The sequence below is a fragment of the Dipodomys spectabilis genome, unplaced genomic scaffold (assembly GCF_019054845.1).
Source record: "Dipodomys spectabilis isolate Male_0828 unplaced genomic scaffold, ASM1905484v1 ptg000085l, whole genome shotgun sequence".
Lineage (NCBI taxonomy): Eukaryota > Metazoa > Chordata > Mammalia > Rodentia > Heteromyidae > Dipodomys > Dipodomys spectabilis.
The window spans coordinates 9,394,888-9,407,470 of NW_024870762.1; the positions used below are offsets into that span (position 1 = coordinate 9,394,888).

Below are 12,583 nucleotides of genomic sequence, written 5' to 3' on the forward strand. Positions count from 1 at the left end.
TTCTTCATTGCATTTGTTACAAGTCAGTCCAAATTGGGATTAGCTAAAAGATAGACCATTTATCAAACAGGGAAAATCAACAAAGAAGAATCACAGATTTCTCTGGAAACAAGACTTGAACTCGAAGCTCTGAGTCCTGAAGTGTGAGCCCTCAGTACTAAAGAGACAGTAGGATCTGAAAAGAGTATAGGAATCAAAAGGAAAAGCCTAGATTCAAACTCTACATTCCAGAGACTTGAATCCTTTCTTCATAATAAAACACTTATTATTGCAGCACTAAAGAAAACAGAATGTGTTTATAGAGGGCTGACTTAACTTTCAGAAGAACATACAACATCAGTGGGGATGCATTAAGTTCCACTTTGTGCTCTCTTCTCTTGAAATTCATTTTTGTATTGACTACATACTCTCTCCCTCTCTCCATCCCTCTTCTTTCTTTTTCTCTCTCTTTTTCTGTCTGTCTCTCTCTTTCTCTCTCTCTCTTATACACACACACACACACACACACACACACACTCACTCATAATTTTCTAACTCTGATGTTGGCAGGGAGTTCAGTTTATCTAAAGTTCCCATTTACTTGCTAGGCGCTGATGGGTGGAGTTGAGAAGGGAATAAAAGGATGTCAGATTATTAGTTGCAGACAACTTAACAGTGGTATCAGCTGGCTGAAAGTTCCCTCTCTTCAACACAAAACTGACCCCCTGCTGTATTCTTGCTGGCTGTGGATCTGTGGTTGTTTCTGAAAAGGCTCTTTGGCTATAGGAATATCAGAACAAATTGGTTACCAAGTAAATGGAAATTTTCAGGCTACATCCATGCTAGAAGTTTCAAACATCAGCCAAAAGGAGACTTCAAAGTTGACTTTTTTTGACATTCCCTAAGCAACGGCTCTCTGTGCCATTGGAAGGAACAAAGGTATGGTTTAAATATATTTTTCCATTGAATGAAAATTTATATTTTTCATAGTTTGCCTTTACTTCTGCCCCTAAGTACAGGGACTGAGAGGTCTTGGAGATAGATAAGGTGGGGTAGATAATGTTAAAAATAATTTTGAACATATAGTATCAACCAATTGATGAACCTATGATTTGTAGTTCACCCACTTATTGGGGTATAGAGCTTGCTACCCCCTTGCTTACCATGACATTCTGTCTTTTAGAGAGTGCTTTCTCCAGCCAGGGCTATTTGTTTCAATGTCCTCAACAGTGATATCTCCTCCTCAGTAGACTTCCCCTAGTTTTCTATGGCTGTTAACCATAGGAAAGAATTAGCTGAAGTTTCCTTCTTTTAATATATTATTTACTGCTAGGTTAGAAAGCAGCAGACCAAGAGAGGTACTTAAATATAAAGAATAAGAGAGTTCAGGGTCTGAACTTGAAAGTGCTCTGTATTCAATGTTCCATTGGATTCATAACTCAAAAGTGCAGTCAGAAACAGCATGGTGGCTGAAGTTGAGTCTAGTGACTCATGCCTATAATCTCAGGACTGAGGAGGTATAGGGCTACATAACAATAATCTGTCTCAAAAAATAAACATACAACCAAAAACAAACAAACAAGACAACTCAAAATATAGGCAGCCTTTTAAATTTTTTTTCTTGTAAAGATACTGTACAGAGGCGTTACAGTTACAAGAATAAGGTAATGAGTACATTTCCTATCGAGCATTGTTACCCCCACCTTTATTTTTCCCTTACTATCTCTTCCCTGCCCACCCCCCCCCCAATTCCTCCCTCCCCCACCAAGTTGTAAAGTTTGTTTTCAACATAGTGTCTTGTACATCTCATTGCTACAATAGGCCAACCTGTATCCTTGTTTCAGCATTTTGTTATTTCCCTTTCCCTCCTCAAATTAGAAAAATGTATATACAAGATGCAGGGTACTGGAATCAAATACAGTGACAACAGGGTTATACCATGGGGGAAGAACATACAAAAGAAACAAAAAACTCACATAGTGCATTAAAAACAATAGCAACAACAACAAAAAACTCGTGTCCCTATCTTGGGGTTCATTTCACTTATCATCATCTTATGTGGTCATATGTACATAGCTTTTGATCTTTTCTGCTTGTCTGGTAAGATTATCTTAGGTGTATACTAGTTATTGCAGATAAGGGAAACCATGGGACCTATGTTTCTTTGGACCTGGCTTATTTCACTTACTATCATTTTTTCCAAGTCTTTCCATTTCCTAACAAATGGGGTAATGTCATTCTTTCTGACACACACACACACACACCACGTTTTCTTGATCCATTCATCTACTGAGGGACATCTGGGTTGGTTCCATATCTTAGCTATGGTGAATGCTGCCTCTACCAAGAACACCTTAAGTAGTTGATGGGCATGTAAGACTTCATGGGCTTGATCAGAACAATTTGCCATCTGCAGTCTCTTTCTATGGGAAAATATCAAGTACAAAACAAGCAAACCTCTAGAGTACCTAGTCATAAATTTGGGGTACTGTGCTATCCTTTGTTTTTAAAATGTCAATGTAATTAACATTTTTTTGTGTATGCAAAATTCTGGCTCTTATGTAAATGCGATCTATTGTAAACATGTTCCAGATGGGTGACATATTTGATTTCTAGGCTCCTAAGTAGTGTTTTATGCAAATTACGACTGTGTAATATTAACCAAAATGTTCATTTATTTTTTTCAACAAACACTTATTAAAGTTCTCCTGTGCTAAGCTGTGAAAATGCAAGCTCATATAGATGTGTTTTTGTTTTTCTTTTTGTTTTATTATGTGGCTTTTCTAGGGAACAGAGGAGTGAATCAATCTTGTAGGGAAAAAAACCTTGCAAGTTTTGGCAAGTCTACTAAAGAAAAGTGCATCACACCGTAAACATCATTCTGCAGGGGGATTTGACCTTATCTGAGAAGTCTCCCTTGAACAGTTGCTGGTAGAACTGTAACCTAATGGATAAAGAGAATTAAATATGTAGAGAAGGGAATCAAAAAACATTCTTGGCATAAGGTTGAACCATGAGGAAATGGAAGACCAGAAGTCATTAGGAGAAGGAGCATCATTTCAAATGAGCTGGAGGAAGCGCTTAGGGATAATAATATTAAATCTACATTTTTGGATTTCATCCACTTTTCCTGGCTCATAAATTTCTCTCCAAGGCAGGCCACAGAGACAAGAATGACTTTTCCCCCAGGCAGGTTGGAGACCTGTGTATCATTTTCCTGCCTTGCAGTTGGTCATAAAATCTTCTGATGTACCTTGTCTGAGAGTTTATGGTAACACTCATTTTAGAAGACATCCTACCCTGTGTTCAGGCTCTCTGTCTGAGAGATGCCAAGATAGATCTGAACAGACAGGCCTCACAGGGCCTCCATCTGTTGGCTTTATATTAGTTAATTCGTTGTTGTTAATTAGTTGGTTAATTTGTTGTCCTATGATTTTTTTTTTTTGGTCAATCTTGGGGCTTGAACTGGGCCTGGGCACTGTCCCTGAGCTTCTTTGCTGAAGGCTAGCACTTGAGCTTCAGTTGAACTTCCAGCTTTTTCTGAGCAGTTAATTGGAGATGAGAGTCTCACAGACTTTCCTGCCTGGGCTGGGCTTTGAAACACAATCCTCAGACCTCAGCCTCCTGAGGTAGCTAGGATTACAGGCATGAGCCACTGGCACCCAGCTGTTCTAGCACACGCTGACCTAGTTGTCTATGCTTCAGTCATGCCTATGCAATGATGTCTTCATAAAACCCAAAGGACAAGGTTCAGAGAGCTTCATCGTAGCTGAACATGTGTGGATTCCCTGAGGGTGGTCTCTTTGGAAAGGGCATGGAAGCTCCAGGTCCCTTGTATACTTTACCCTGTAAAGTATTAACTTTTGTTGTGTTGATTTTTATTGTACACTGAAAAATAAGTAAAAGTATGCATGAGCAGGACTTTGATGCTAAACCAGCGTCTGATTTTAGTCACGGTATTCATCTCCAGCCTTAGAGCCATTCCCCAAGGGGGAATTATTCAGGGACGTGTGGAAGCTAGCCACTGTGGGGAAAGGTTAAAGCTAAGAGACAGTTGAAACTAGAGGCTATCATGTGACAAAATGGGTCCAGTTTGGACATCGGTATCATTGGCTTTTGTGAGGAAACTTTGCTAAAAGGGATTGTAAGAGTAACTAGTTTAAAAGTATTATCTTTGTTGTGTTGTTGTTGTCAGTCATGGGGACTGAACTCTGGGCCTGGGCACTGTCCCTCAGCTCTTCAACTCAAGGCTAGCGCACTACCACTTAAGCCACAGTGCCATTTCCAGCTTTTTCTGCTTATGGGGTACTGAGGAATGGAACCCAGGGCTTCATGCCTGTAAGGCAAGCACTCTACCACTGAGCCACCTTCCCAGCCCTTGTCTTTGGCTTTGAATGCTAAGGAACTTGTGGAAGAACTTGTGTGGGTCGGTGCAGGACACAGAGCTCTCTGGAACAAATAGCAATGTGTTGACCATTTCCTGTTGTCTGTACACAATTTCCCCTTGGGGAATGGCTCTGAGGTTAGTGACCAAAAGTTTGACTCACTAGAACCTGATTCAGATACATAATAGATATCCCCTTCCCCTGGCAGACTGGATAAAAACCATTGTCAATTACCTTTATCCCAATACGGGGAACTGCACCACTCGTCCTACAAGTGTCAAGAAGAGCAAGTAATTTATGTACTTGGTATGGAAGCATACAAATGCCTTAGATGACCAGGCTATTCACTTATTCATTACCAGGTGTGATTAAGGGAACCCCCTAGACATAGGTGTCCCATGAGACGCGCATGACTGCTGCAAGACTGATGTCATCAAATCTGTCTCAGTAAACTCAGTCACAGAATGCAAAAACAGTTCCTCAGCCTGAGTGAGCTTTTAACCCATAGAAACCCATTCAAAAATACTCTTTTGACTTCATTCCTCTCTCTCTTCCCTCTCTCCCTCCCTCCCTTCCTCACTCCCTTCCTTCCTTCTTCTCTTCCACTCTCTTTTTTAACCTCTCAGACCTCCTCTACAGCATTTCAGTCAGGTTTTTCTGACTAACCTCCTTTCAAGATGAAGATATCATTATATTTCTGGACTTTGGACTAGATGGAGGTAATCTTTTCAACTTCCCCATATACCTCAGAGCTAAGATGCAATCTTTGACCTGTGGATCACCCACCATGTGCTTTTCTAATCGATGCAGTCCTTCTTCCACATCTCTGTTAGCAGACTCAAGGGCCCAGCACGATCTGCAGATGTGCAAAACTCATCTATTAACCACAGTGGCATTGCAGGACTGGTCAAGCTAGGACCCGAGAAGACATTCCCTTTACCAGTTCAGAGTCCACAGCAAGTGAGGGTTGATAAAAGCTTCCCGAAGCGTAAGTATATTTGGACCTGCTCTATACAAAATGCCTTTGTTTCTTTTACTTGATTATATTATTATGAGGGAAGAAGTCATATCTAATGAGGGAATATTTTCCTTAGTATTGTAGAACATAAAGTATATAAATCTAAGCATTACTAATTGGATATGCTAACTGGGAAACACTAAGACTGAACCTGAAAAAGGGGTAATGGGAACTTTGATTTTAGTCAGTTGGTCAGAAGCACAGGTAAAATAACCTGAGTCTTATAACTGGCATCTGAAGGTGGGGTCTGCCTCCAAGCCTGTGAAATGTGACTCGGAACTAAATCAAAGGATATTCCGTGGGTGTCCTCTGCAGTACTGCTAGATTAGTACTTAGACTCTGCTACTGTGCCTCTGTTATAAGAATCTAGCAGCTGAAACTGAGACAGTTTGTTTTTCCTTAACAAAGGGGCTTTTATGTATGCACAGGAATTTTATTCTTTCTTCCAGGAACAATGAAAAGTTATTGAAACACTTCTTGAGACGTGGGAGAGAAAGGCTGACAGAATGCAATTATTTTAATTTGTTATTTTGAATATGTTATCTAGCTAAAGTGCAAGAATCCAATTAGAGACTGGAGGCAAGGTGGACAGTTAGGGAACTGGAAGTAGCCCAGAAGGGCATGACAGTAGCTTATGTTAGAGCAGTAGAGAAAGATGGTTGTAAACTAGACTTCAGAAAGGGAAAGTGGCTGGGCACCAGTGGCTCGTGCCTGTAATCCTAGCTACTCAGGAGGCTCAGATCTGAGGATCGCGGTTCAAAGCCAGCCTGGGTAGGAAAATCCGTGAGACTCTTATCTCCAATAAACTACCAGAAAACCAAAAGTGGTGCTGTGGCTCAAGTGGTATAGCAATTGCCTTGAGCTGAAGAGATGAGGGACAGCGCCCAGGCCCAGAGTTCAAGCCCCACGACCGACCAAAAAAAAAAAAAAAAAAAAGGAAAGTGATGGATTTGACCTAAACATGGGATAGGAAGATAACAGGGTGTCATGTGGACATTTGAAGATTGGAGTGTTGGACATACTAAATTTCTGGTATCTTTAAGACATCAAGACATCCAAAATAGATAATGTACAAAATACAACTGGCTCTACCAATATGTTCACACATGTGCTTAAGGAACTTTTGTGTTTAGGGGTAGGGGGTACTAAGGTCAAGGAAGAGAGAAGAGATTTGAGCTCAGAGGAATACATGATTGTTTGTCTTATGTGCTAGTCCTGGGACTTGTGCTCAGGGATTGGGTACTGACACTGAACATTTTTGTTCAAGGCCAGCACTTTACCACTTGAGCCATAGCTCCACTTCTGGCTTTTTGTTGGTTAATTGGAGATAAGAGTCTCACAGACTTTGCCACCCAGGCTGGCTGTGAATCTTGATCCTCAGAACTCAGCCTCCTGAGTAGCTGCAGGTGTGAGCCACTAGTGCCCAATGGAACGATATGTTTAATGATCAGGTAGGAAAAGAAGGTCTCTACAGAAAAAAAAAGAATGTTTTGATATGTGGAAAGAAAATAGCAAGCTGTTATGTGTGCATTAATAATGACTACAAAAGGTGTATTTTACTGTAAAGGAGCTGGGAAAGAGAACTTGTGATTGTATGCTAGGCTAGGATATAGTTTTTCTAAAGAATGTGGACAGAATTAACAAGTCAATTTAATGCCATAGCTAAATTCATATGCTATTCACAAGATGACTATTTTAAGAATAGATAGAAAATCAAGTTGCCAGAGTTTATATAGGTAGGTGACTACGAGGGGCAGCACTTGGTGATTACAGGAGAATGACATTTATTAAGTTGTAATTGTAGCTATGCGAATTGGTATTTTACATACGGCTTCAACTAAATTTATACATATATACACAAATGGATGCATATACAGATTAATGGCATTGGAATAAACTTTGTACTTTAAATAGTATTGTACTACTGACAATTTCCATGTTTTTAATTTGTTTTGCGTGTTTTGTTTTAGAAGTAGAATCTCCCCGTGTAGCGTAGGCTAGCCTTGAATTCATTAGATAGCCCAGGCTGACATGGAATACACATTCTACTCAGCCTCTTGGGTGCTGGATTATAGTTGTGCTCCATAGCTTAGGCACAGTATCACCATTTTGTTATGCAATAATACAATTATAGAGAAAAATATTACTATTAGGTTATAAGCCTAATGATTATTTCCATATTAAATGTTTCCAAAAGTCAAAGAATGAAAGAGAAATGTATGGAATTAGGATAGCAAAGATGCCTTGTGGATATGTCTCTTTCTTTAGCCTTGGGCTTAATGAAGTCTATGTCATTAGAACTCATGCATGGCAAATGGTGAACTTACTAAGTACACCTCAGAACTCCCTTGCCAGTGGAAGTCATCCTCCAGAGGCAATTTGGATGACTTAGTTTGTAGTAATGTCTTTTTATTATTTATAGCTGACATAAGGGTGGGCAGAATCATTGATGATTGTGCATACTTTGAAAAGAAATCTTTCAGATATTGGTTTTCTTACTGTTTTCCTGTCTAACTTAATATATTAATAAAAAAGTTTTTTAAATGAAAAACATTTAAACAACAAAGACCAGAGTAAAACCCTTAACATTATCTATCAGCCCATATCTCTTTCATGTTTATAGGTGCATGACCTACATGCCATAAAATCCAGCTGACTGAAGTGTGCCATTCAATGGCCTTGAGTATATTTGCAGAGTATATTTGCAGAGTTGTGGCTAGGGCCACATCCTAATCTTAGAATATTTCCATTGCCTCATAAGGAAATCCTGTGCTAATATTCAGTCTGTTTCTGTGCTCCTTCCCCAGCTCCCTAGCAACTACAAATTTATTTTCTTTGTCTGAATACAAATTCAGGGAGAACATCTGTCTTTAAGCTTTCCAATCCACAAACATGGGATGTCTTTGTCTTTTTTGTTTTTGTTTTTTTTTGGTCGGTCGTGGGGCTTGAACTCCAGGCTTGGGTGCTATCCCTGTGCTCTTCAGCTCAAGGCGAGCGCTCTACTGCTTGAGCCATAGCACCACTTCCTGTCTTTGTCTTTTTATTTAGTCATTTATTTCAATTAACAATTTTTCCATGTTCAAACCTTACATTTCTTTGGTGAAATTTATATGTTTTTTCTTTGTTATGACATTCACAATGGAATTACTTTTTAAATCATTTTTTCTTGTTCTTTGCTAGCATTATAGAAGTGTAATTGCGGGGCTGGGAAGGTGGCTCAATGGTAGAGTGCTTGACTTGCATGCATGAGGCCCTGGGTTCGATTCCTCAGCACCACATAAGCAAAAAGAAAAAATCTGGAAGTGGCGCTGTGGCTCAAGTGGTTGAGCGCTAACCTTGAGCTGAAGAGCTGAGGGACAGGGCCCAGGCCCAGACTTCAGGCCCCATGACCAGACCCCCTATCCCCCCCCCCAAAAAAGAAGTGTAATTGCTTTTTGTATATTTTTTATATTGCTCAAGTTGTCTAGCTTAGAAGGTTTTAGTGACTTTCTTAGGATTTTCTTTATTCAAGGTCATGCTATGTATAGTTTTACACTTCCTCTCAACTCATAATGAGTTCAACTTCTTTAGCTTAAGTTTTCTGCTTAGAATCACTACTAAAATATTGAATACAAGTGGGAAGAACAGATATCCTTGTTTTGTTTCCTGATTTTAGGAATAAAAGGATTGGTATGTGTATTTCCTATATTTCTAGCAAATTCTGGATACATACATCAGAATTTATATACAACATATGTATATATATTCACATTTTCTAGACCCATTCGTTGGTTGAAGGTCATCTGTGCTTTTCCTATAACTGGGCTTAGTATGAATAGTGCTACAATTAATATAGGTGTGCAGGTGACTTTATTGTTTGCAATCAAGACATTCTTTTGGATAAATGCCAAAAATTGGCATCACTGGATCATAGGATAGTTCTATTCTTGAGTGTTTGTTGTTGTTGTTGTTTCTTTTTTTTATTTTTTGAAAGCTCCATACTCAATTCCATAGTGGTTACACAGTATATAAGGGTATTTATTGTTTATATTCTTGATACTGTCCATTCTGACTGGAGTGAGATGGACTCTCAGTATTATTTTGGTTTGCATTTTCTTTATTGTCAGTGATGTTGAACTTTTCTTCATGTATTTATTGACCACTTGTGCTACTTCTTCTGAGAATTCTGTTTTAGTTCCCCCCTCCCCCGCCATTTATTTATTGGGTTGGTAATTATTTATGAGTTTAACTTTTTGAGCTCCTGGTAATTAGACTCTTGTCAGAAATACCACTAGCAAAAATTTTCTTCCATTCTATAGTCTGTCTTTTTAGCTTAATGATTATATCCTATACTCTGCAGAAGGTTCTTTTTAGCTTGATGCAATATCATTTGTCCATTTTTTCTTCTATATGTTGAGATCCTACGATTCTATTCAGGAAGTTCCTGTCTATGCCAATAAGTTTCAATGTTTCCCCTACTCTTTCTTGTTTCAGGTCTTACATTGAGGTCTTTGATTTACTTTGAATTGATACTGGTACAAGATGAGAGACAGGATCCAGTTTCAGTCTTCTGCATTTGAATGTCCAGTTTTCCCAACAACATCTGTTAAAGAGTTCCTTGGTCAAAAGTCAGGTGTCTGTAGGTGTGTAGGTTCATTTCTGGGTTCTCTAGTCTGTTTCACTGGTCTTTAGTTCTGTTTTTATTCCGTGACAAGCAAATTTTGTGACTATGACTTTGTAATATAGTTTTAACTCTGAAATTGTGGTATCTCCAGCCTTGCTAGTTTTACTCAGAATTGCTTTGGCTATTCAAGGCCTGTTGTGTTTCCATATGAACTTTTAAATTGATTTCTCAATCCCTATGAAGAGTGATATTTGGGTTTTGATGGGTTGCACTGAATTTGTAGATCATCTTTAGCAGTATGGACATTTTCACTGTATTCATTATGGCAGCCATGAACACAGGAGGTCCATTTTTGGTTCCTTCATAAACATTTTTCTTCAAAGTTTCATAATTTTCTTTTCTTTTCTTTTTCTTTTTGGTCAGTCATAGGTCTTGAACTCTGGGCTTGGGTGCTATCCCTCAGCTCTTCAGCTCAAGGCGAGTACTCTACCACTTGAGCCACAGTGCCACTTCTGGTTTTCTAGTGGTTTGTTGGAGATAAGAGTCTCATGGACTTTCCTTGCCTGGGCTGGTTTTGAACCGTGATCCTCAGATCTCAGCCTCCTGAGTAGCGAGGATATCAGGTGTGAGCCACCAGCACCCAGCTAGAAGTCTACAAGACTAGCCAAAGTTTCATAATTTTCATGGTAGAGGTCCTTCAATTCCTTGGTTAAGTCTATTCCTAAGTATTTTTGAGGCTATTCTGATATCCTAATTTCATTTCCATCTGCTTATTGTTGGCATGCAGAAAAGCTACTGGTGTGTGTGTGTGTGTGTGTGTGTGTGTGTGTGTGTGTGTGTGTGTGTGTGTGTGTAGTATGTGTGTCTACACATGCATGCCAATCCTTAGGTTTGAACTCAGGGCCTTGGTGCTGTCCTCGAGCTTCTTTTGCTCATCATTAGTACTCTACCACTTGAGCCATAGCTCTACTTCTAGCTTTTTTGGTAGTTTATTAGAGATGAAAGTCTCATGGTGCCAGGCAACAGTGACTCACGCCTGTAGTCCTAGAACTCAGAAGGCTGAGATCTGAGGATTGTGGTTCAAAGCCAGCCCAGTCAGGAAAGTCCATCAGTCTCTTGTCTCTAATAAACTATTCAAAAAGCCAGAAGTGGCGCTGTGGCTGAAGTGGTAGAGTGCTTGCCTTGAACAAAAGAAGTTCAGGTACAGCACCCATGCCCAGAGTTCAAGCCCCATGACTGGCATACACACACACACACACACACACACACACACACACACACACACACACAAGTCTCATGGACTTTCTTGTCCAAGCTGGCTATGAACTTTACTCCTCACATCTCAACTTCCTGAGTAACTAGGATTACAGGTGTGAGCCACCAGCACCCAGCTAGAAGTCTACAAGATTAGCTTTATAACCTAGAATATGATCTGTTTCGGAGAACGTTTTATAAGCTTCTGAAAATAGTATGTATTATACAGTGGCTGGATGAAATGTCTATGAAGTCTAATTAGCTTATGGTGTCATTGCAGTTTTTTCCTTGTTTAATTATTGCCGAGGGTACACTATTAAAGTCTCCAACTATCATTGTGTTGCAGGTTTCTGTGTTTAAGGGTCCAATAACATTTTAGTGCATGGATGTTAAGAATTGTTATGTCTTCTTGATATGGTGAGTTTATTAACATAAAATGACCTTCTTAATCTCTTCTAATTTTAATTTGAAATCTACTTTGTCAGATATGAGTATAGCTACTCCTGCCTGTATTGGAGATTTGTTTGCTTGGCAGTCTTTTTTTTTTTAGTCTTGCACCTTAAACTAGTCTTTGTTTTTGTCAGATAGATGTTTGTTTGTTTTTTGTAGTCACCAGATGGTTGATTTCTAATATAGTAACTCTCCAATGTCTTTTGATTGGAGAATTGAGTTCATTGAGTGTTAAAACTGGTATGTCTGACTTTTTTCCTCCCATTAAAAAAAATGGTGTTATATTCTTTTCTACTCCCCCTATGCATGTCTATTCTTTTGGTAGGAATTTTTTTCTCCACCTCTTTCAAGTTTACATTGGTTTTCCTCTGCTGTGGGTAGGATGTCTTTGTGTGTCTGCTATAGTTCTAGTCTAGTGACTATAAATTACTTTAGTTTATTACGGAATATTTTTATTTGCCTTTCAATTATGAATGAGTGCTTTGTTAGAGTATTCTGGGTTGGCAGTTGTATACTTTCCGTGTTTTAAATACATAACTCCAAGCCCTTTTTGCTTTTATGGTTTCTGTTGAGAAATCTGCTGTTATTCTGTTGGGTTTTCCCAGATAGATGATCTGCCTATTTTCTCTTAGAGCTTTAGTAATCTTTGTTTTCTGTGTTGATGTTTTAACTATAATATATCATGGAGAAGCTCTTTTCTGGTCTGCTCTTCTGAGTGTTCTAAAAGCCTCTTGTACAGGGATGGGCTTTTCTTTCTCAAGATTGCAGACATTTTCTATTATTCTGTTGAACTTATTTCCTACTACTTTAGCAATCCTTTCTTCTCTGTCCTCACTACCCATAAGACATAAATTTGGTCTTTTAACTGGGTCTTGAAGTGCTTGCAAACTCCTT

General features: G+C 39.1%; 1 protein-coding gene across 3 annotated transcripts in view; it reads left to right on the forward strand.

The window, feature by feature from the left end:
- The window catches only part of LOC122111107 (cytidine monophosphate-N-acetylneuraminic acid hydroxylase), a 103,141-nt gene that overhangs the window by 44,209 nt on the left and 46,349 nt on the right, over positions 1-12,583 (forward strand). For 2 of the 3 annotated variants that reach the window (XM_042683834.1, XM_042683836.1), the window contains exon 1: positions 5,270-5,352. The exons of the other annotated variant lie outside the window; for it this stretch is intronic. The gene's annotated coding sequence lies outside the window, so the exon portion shown is untranslated. Of the gene's footprint in view, positions 1-5,269; positions 5,353-12,583 lie in introns of those variants that run through there. 3 annotated transcript variants of the gene reach the window in all.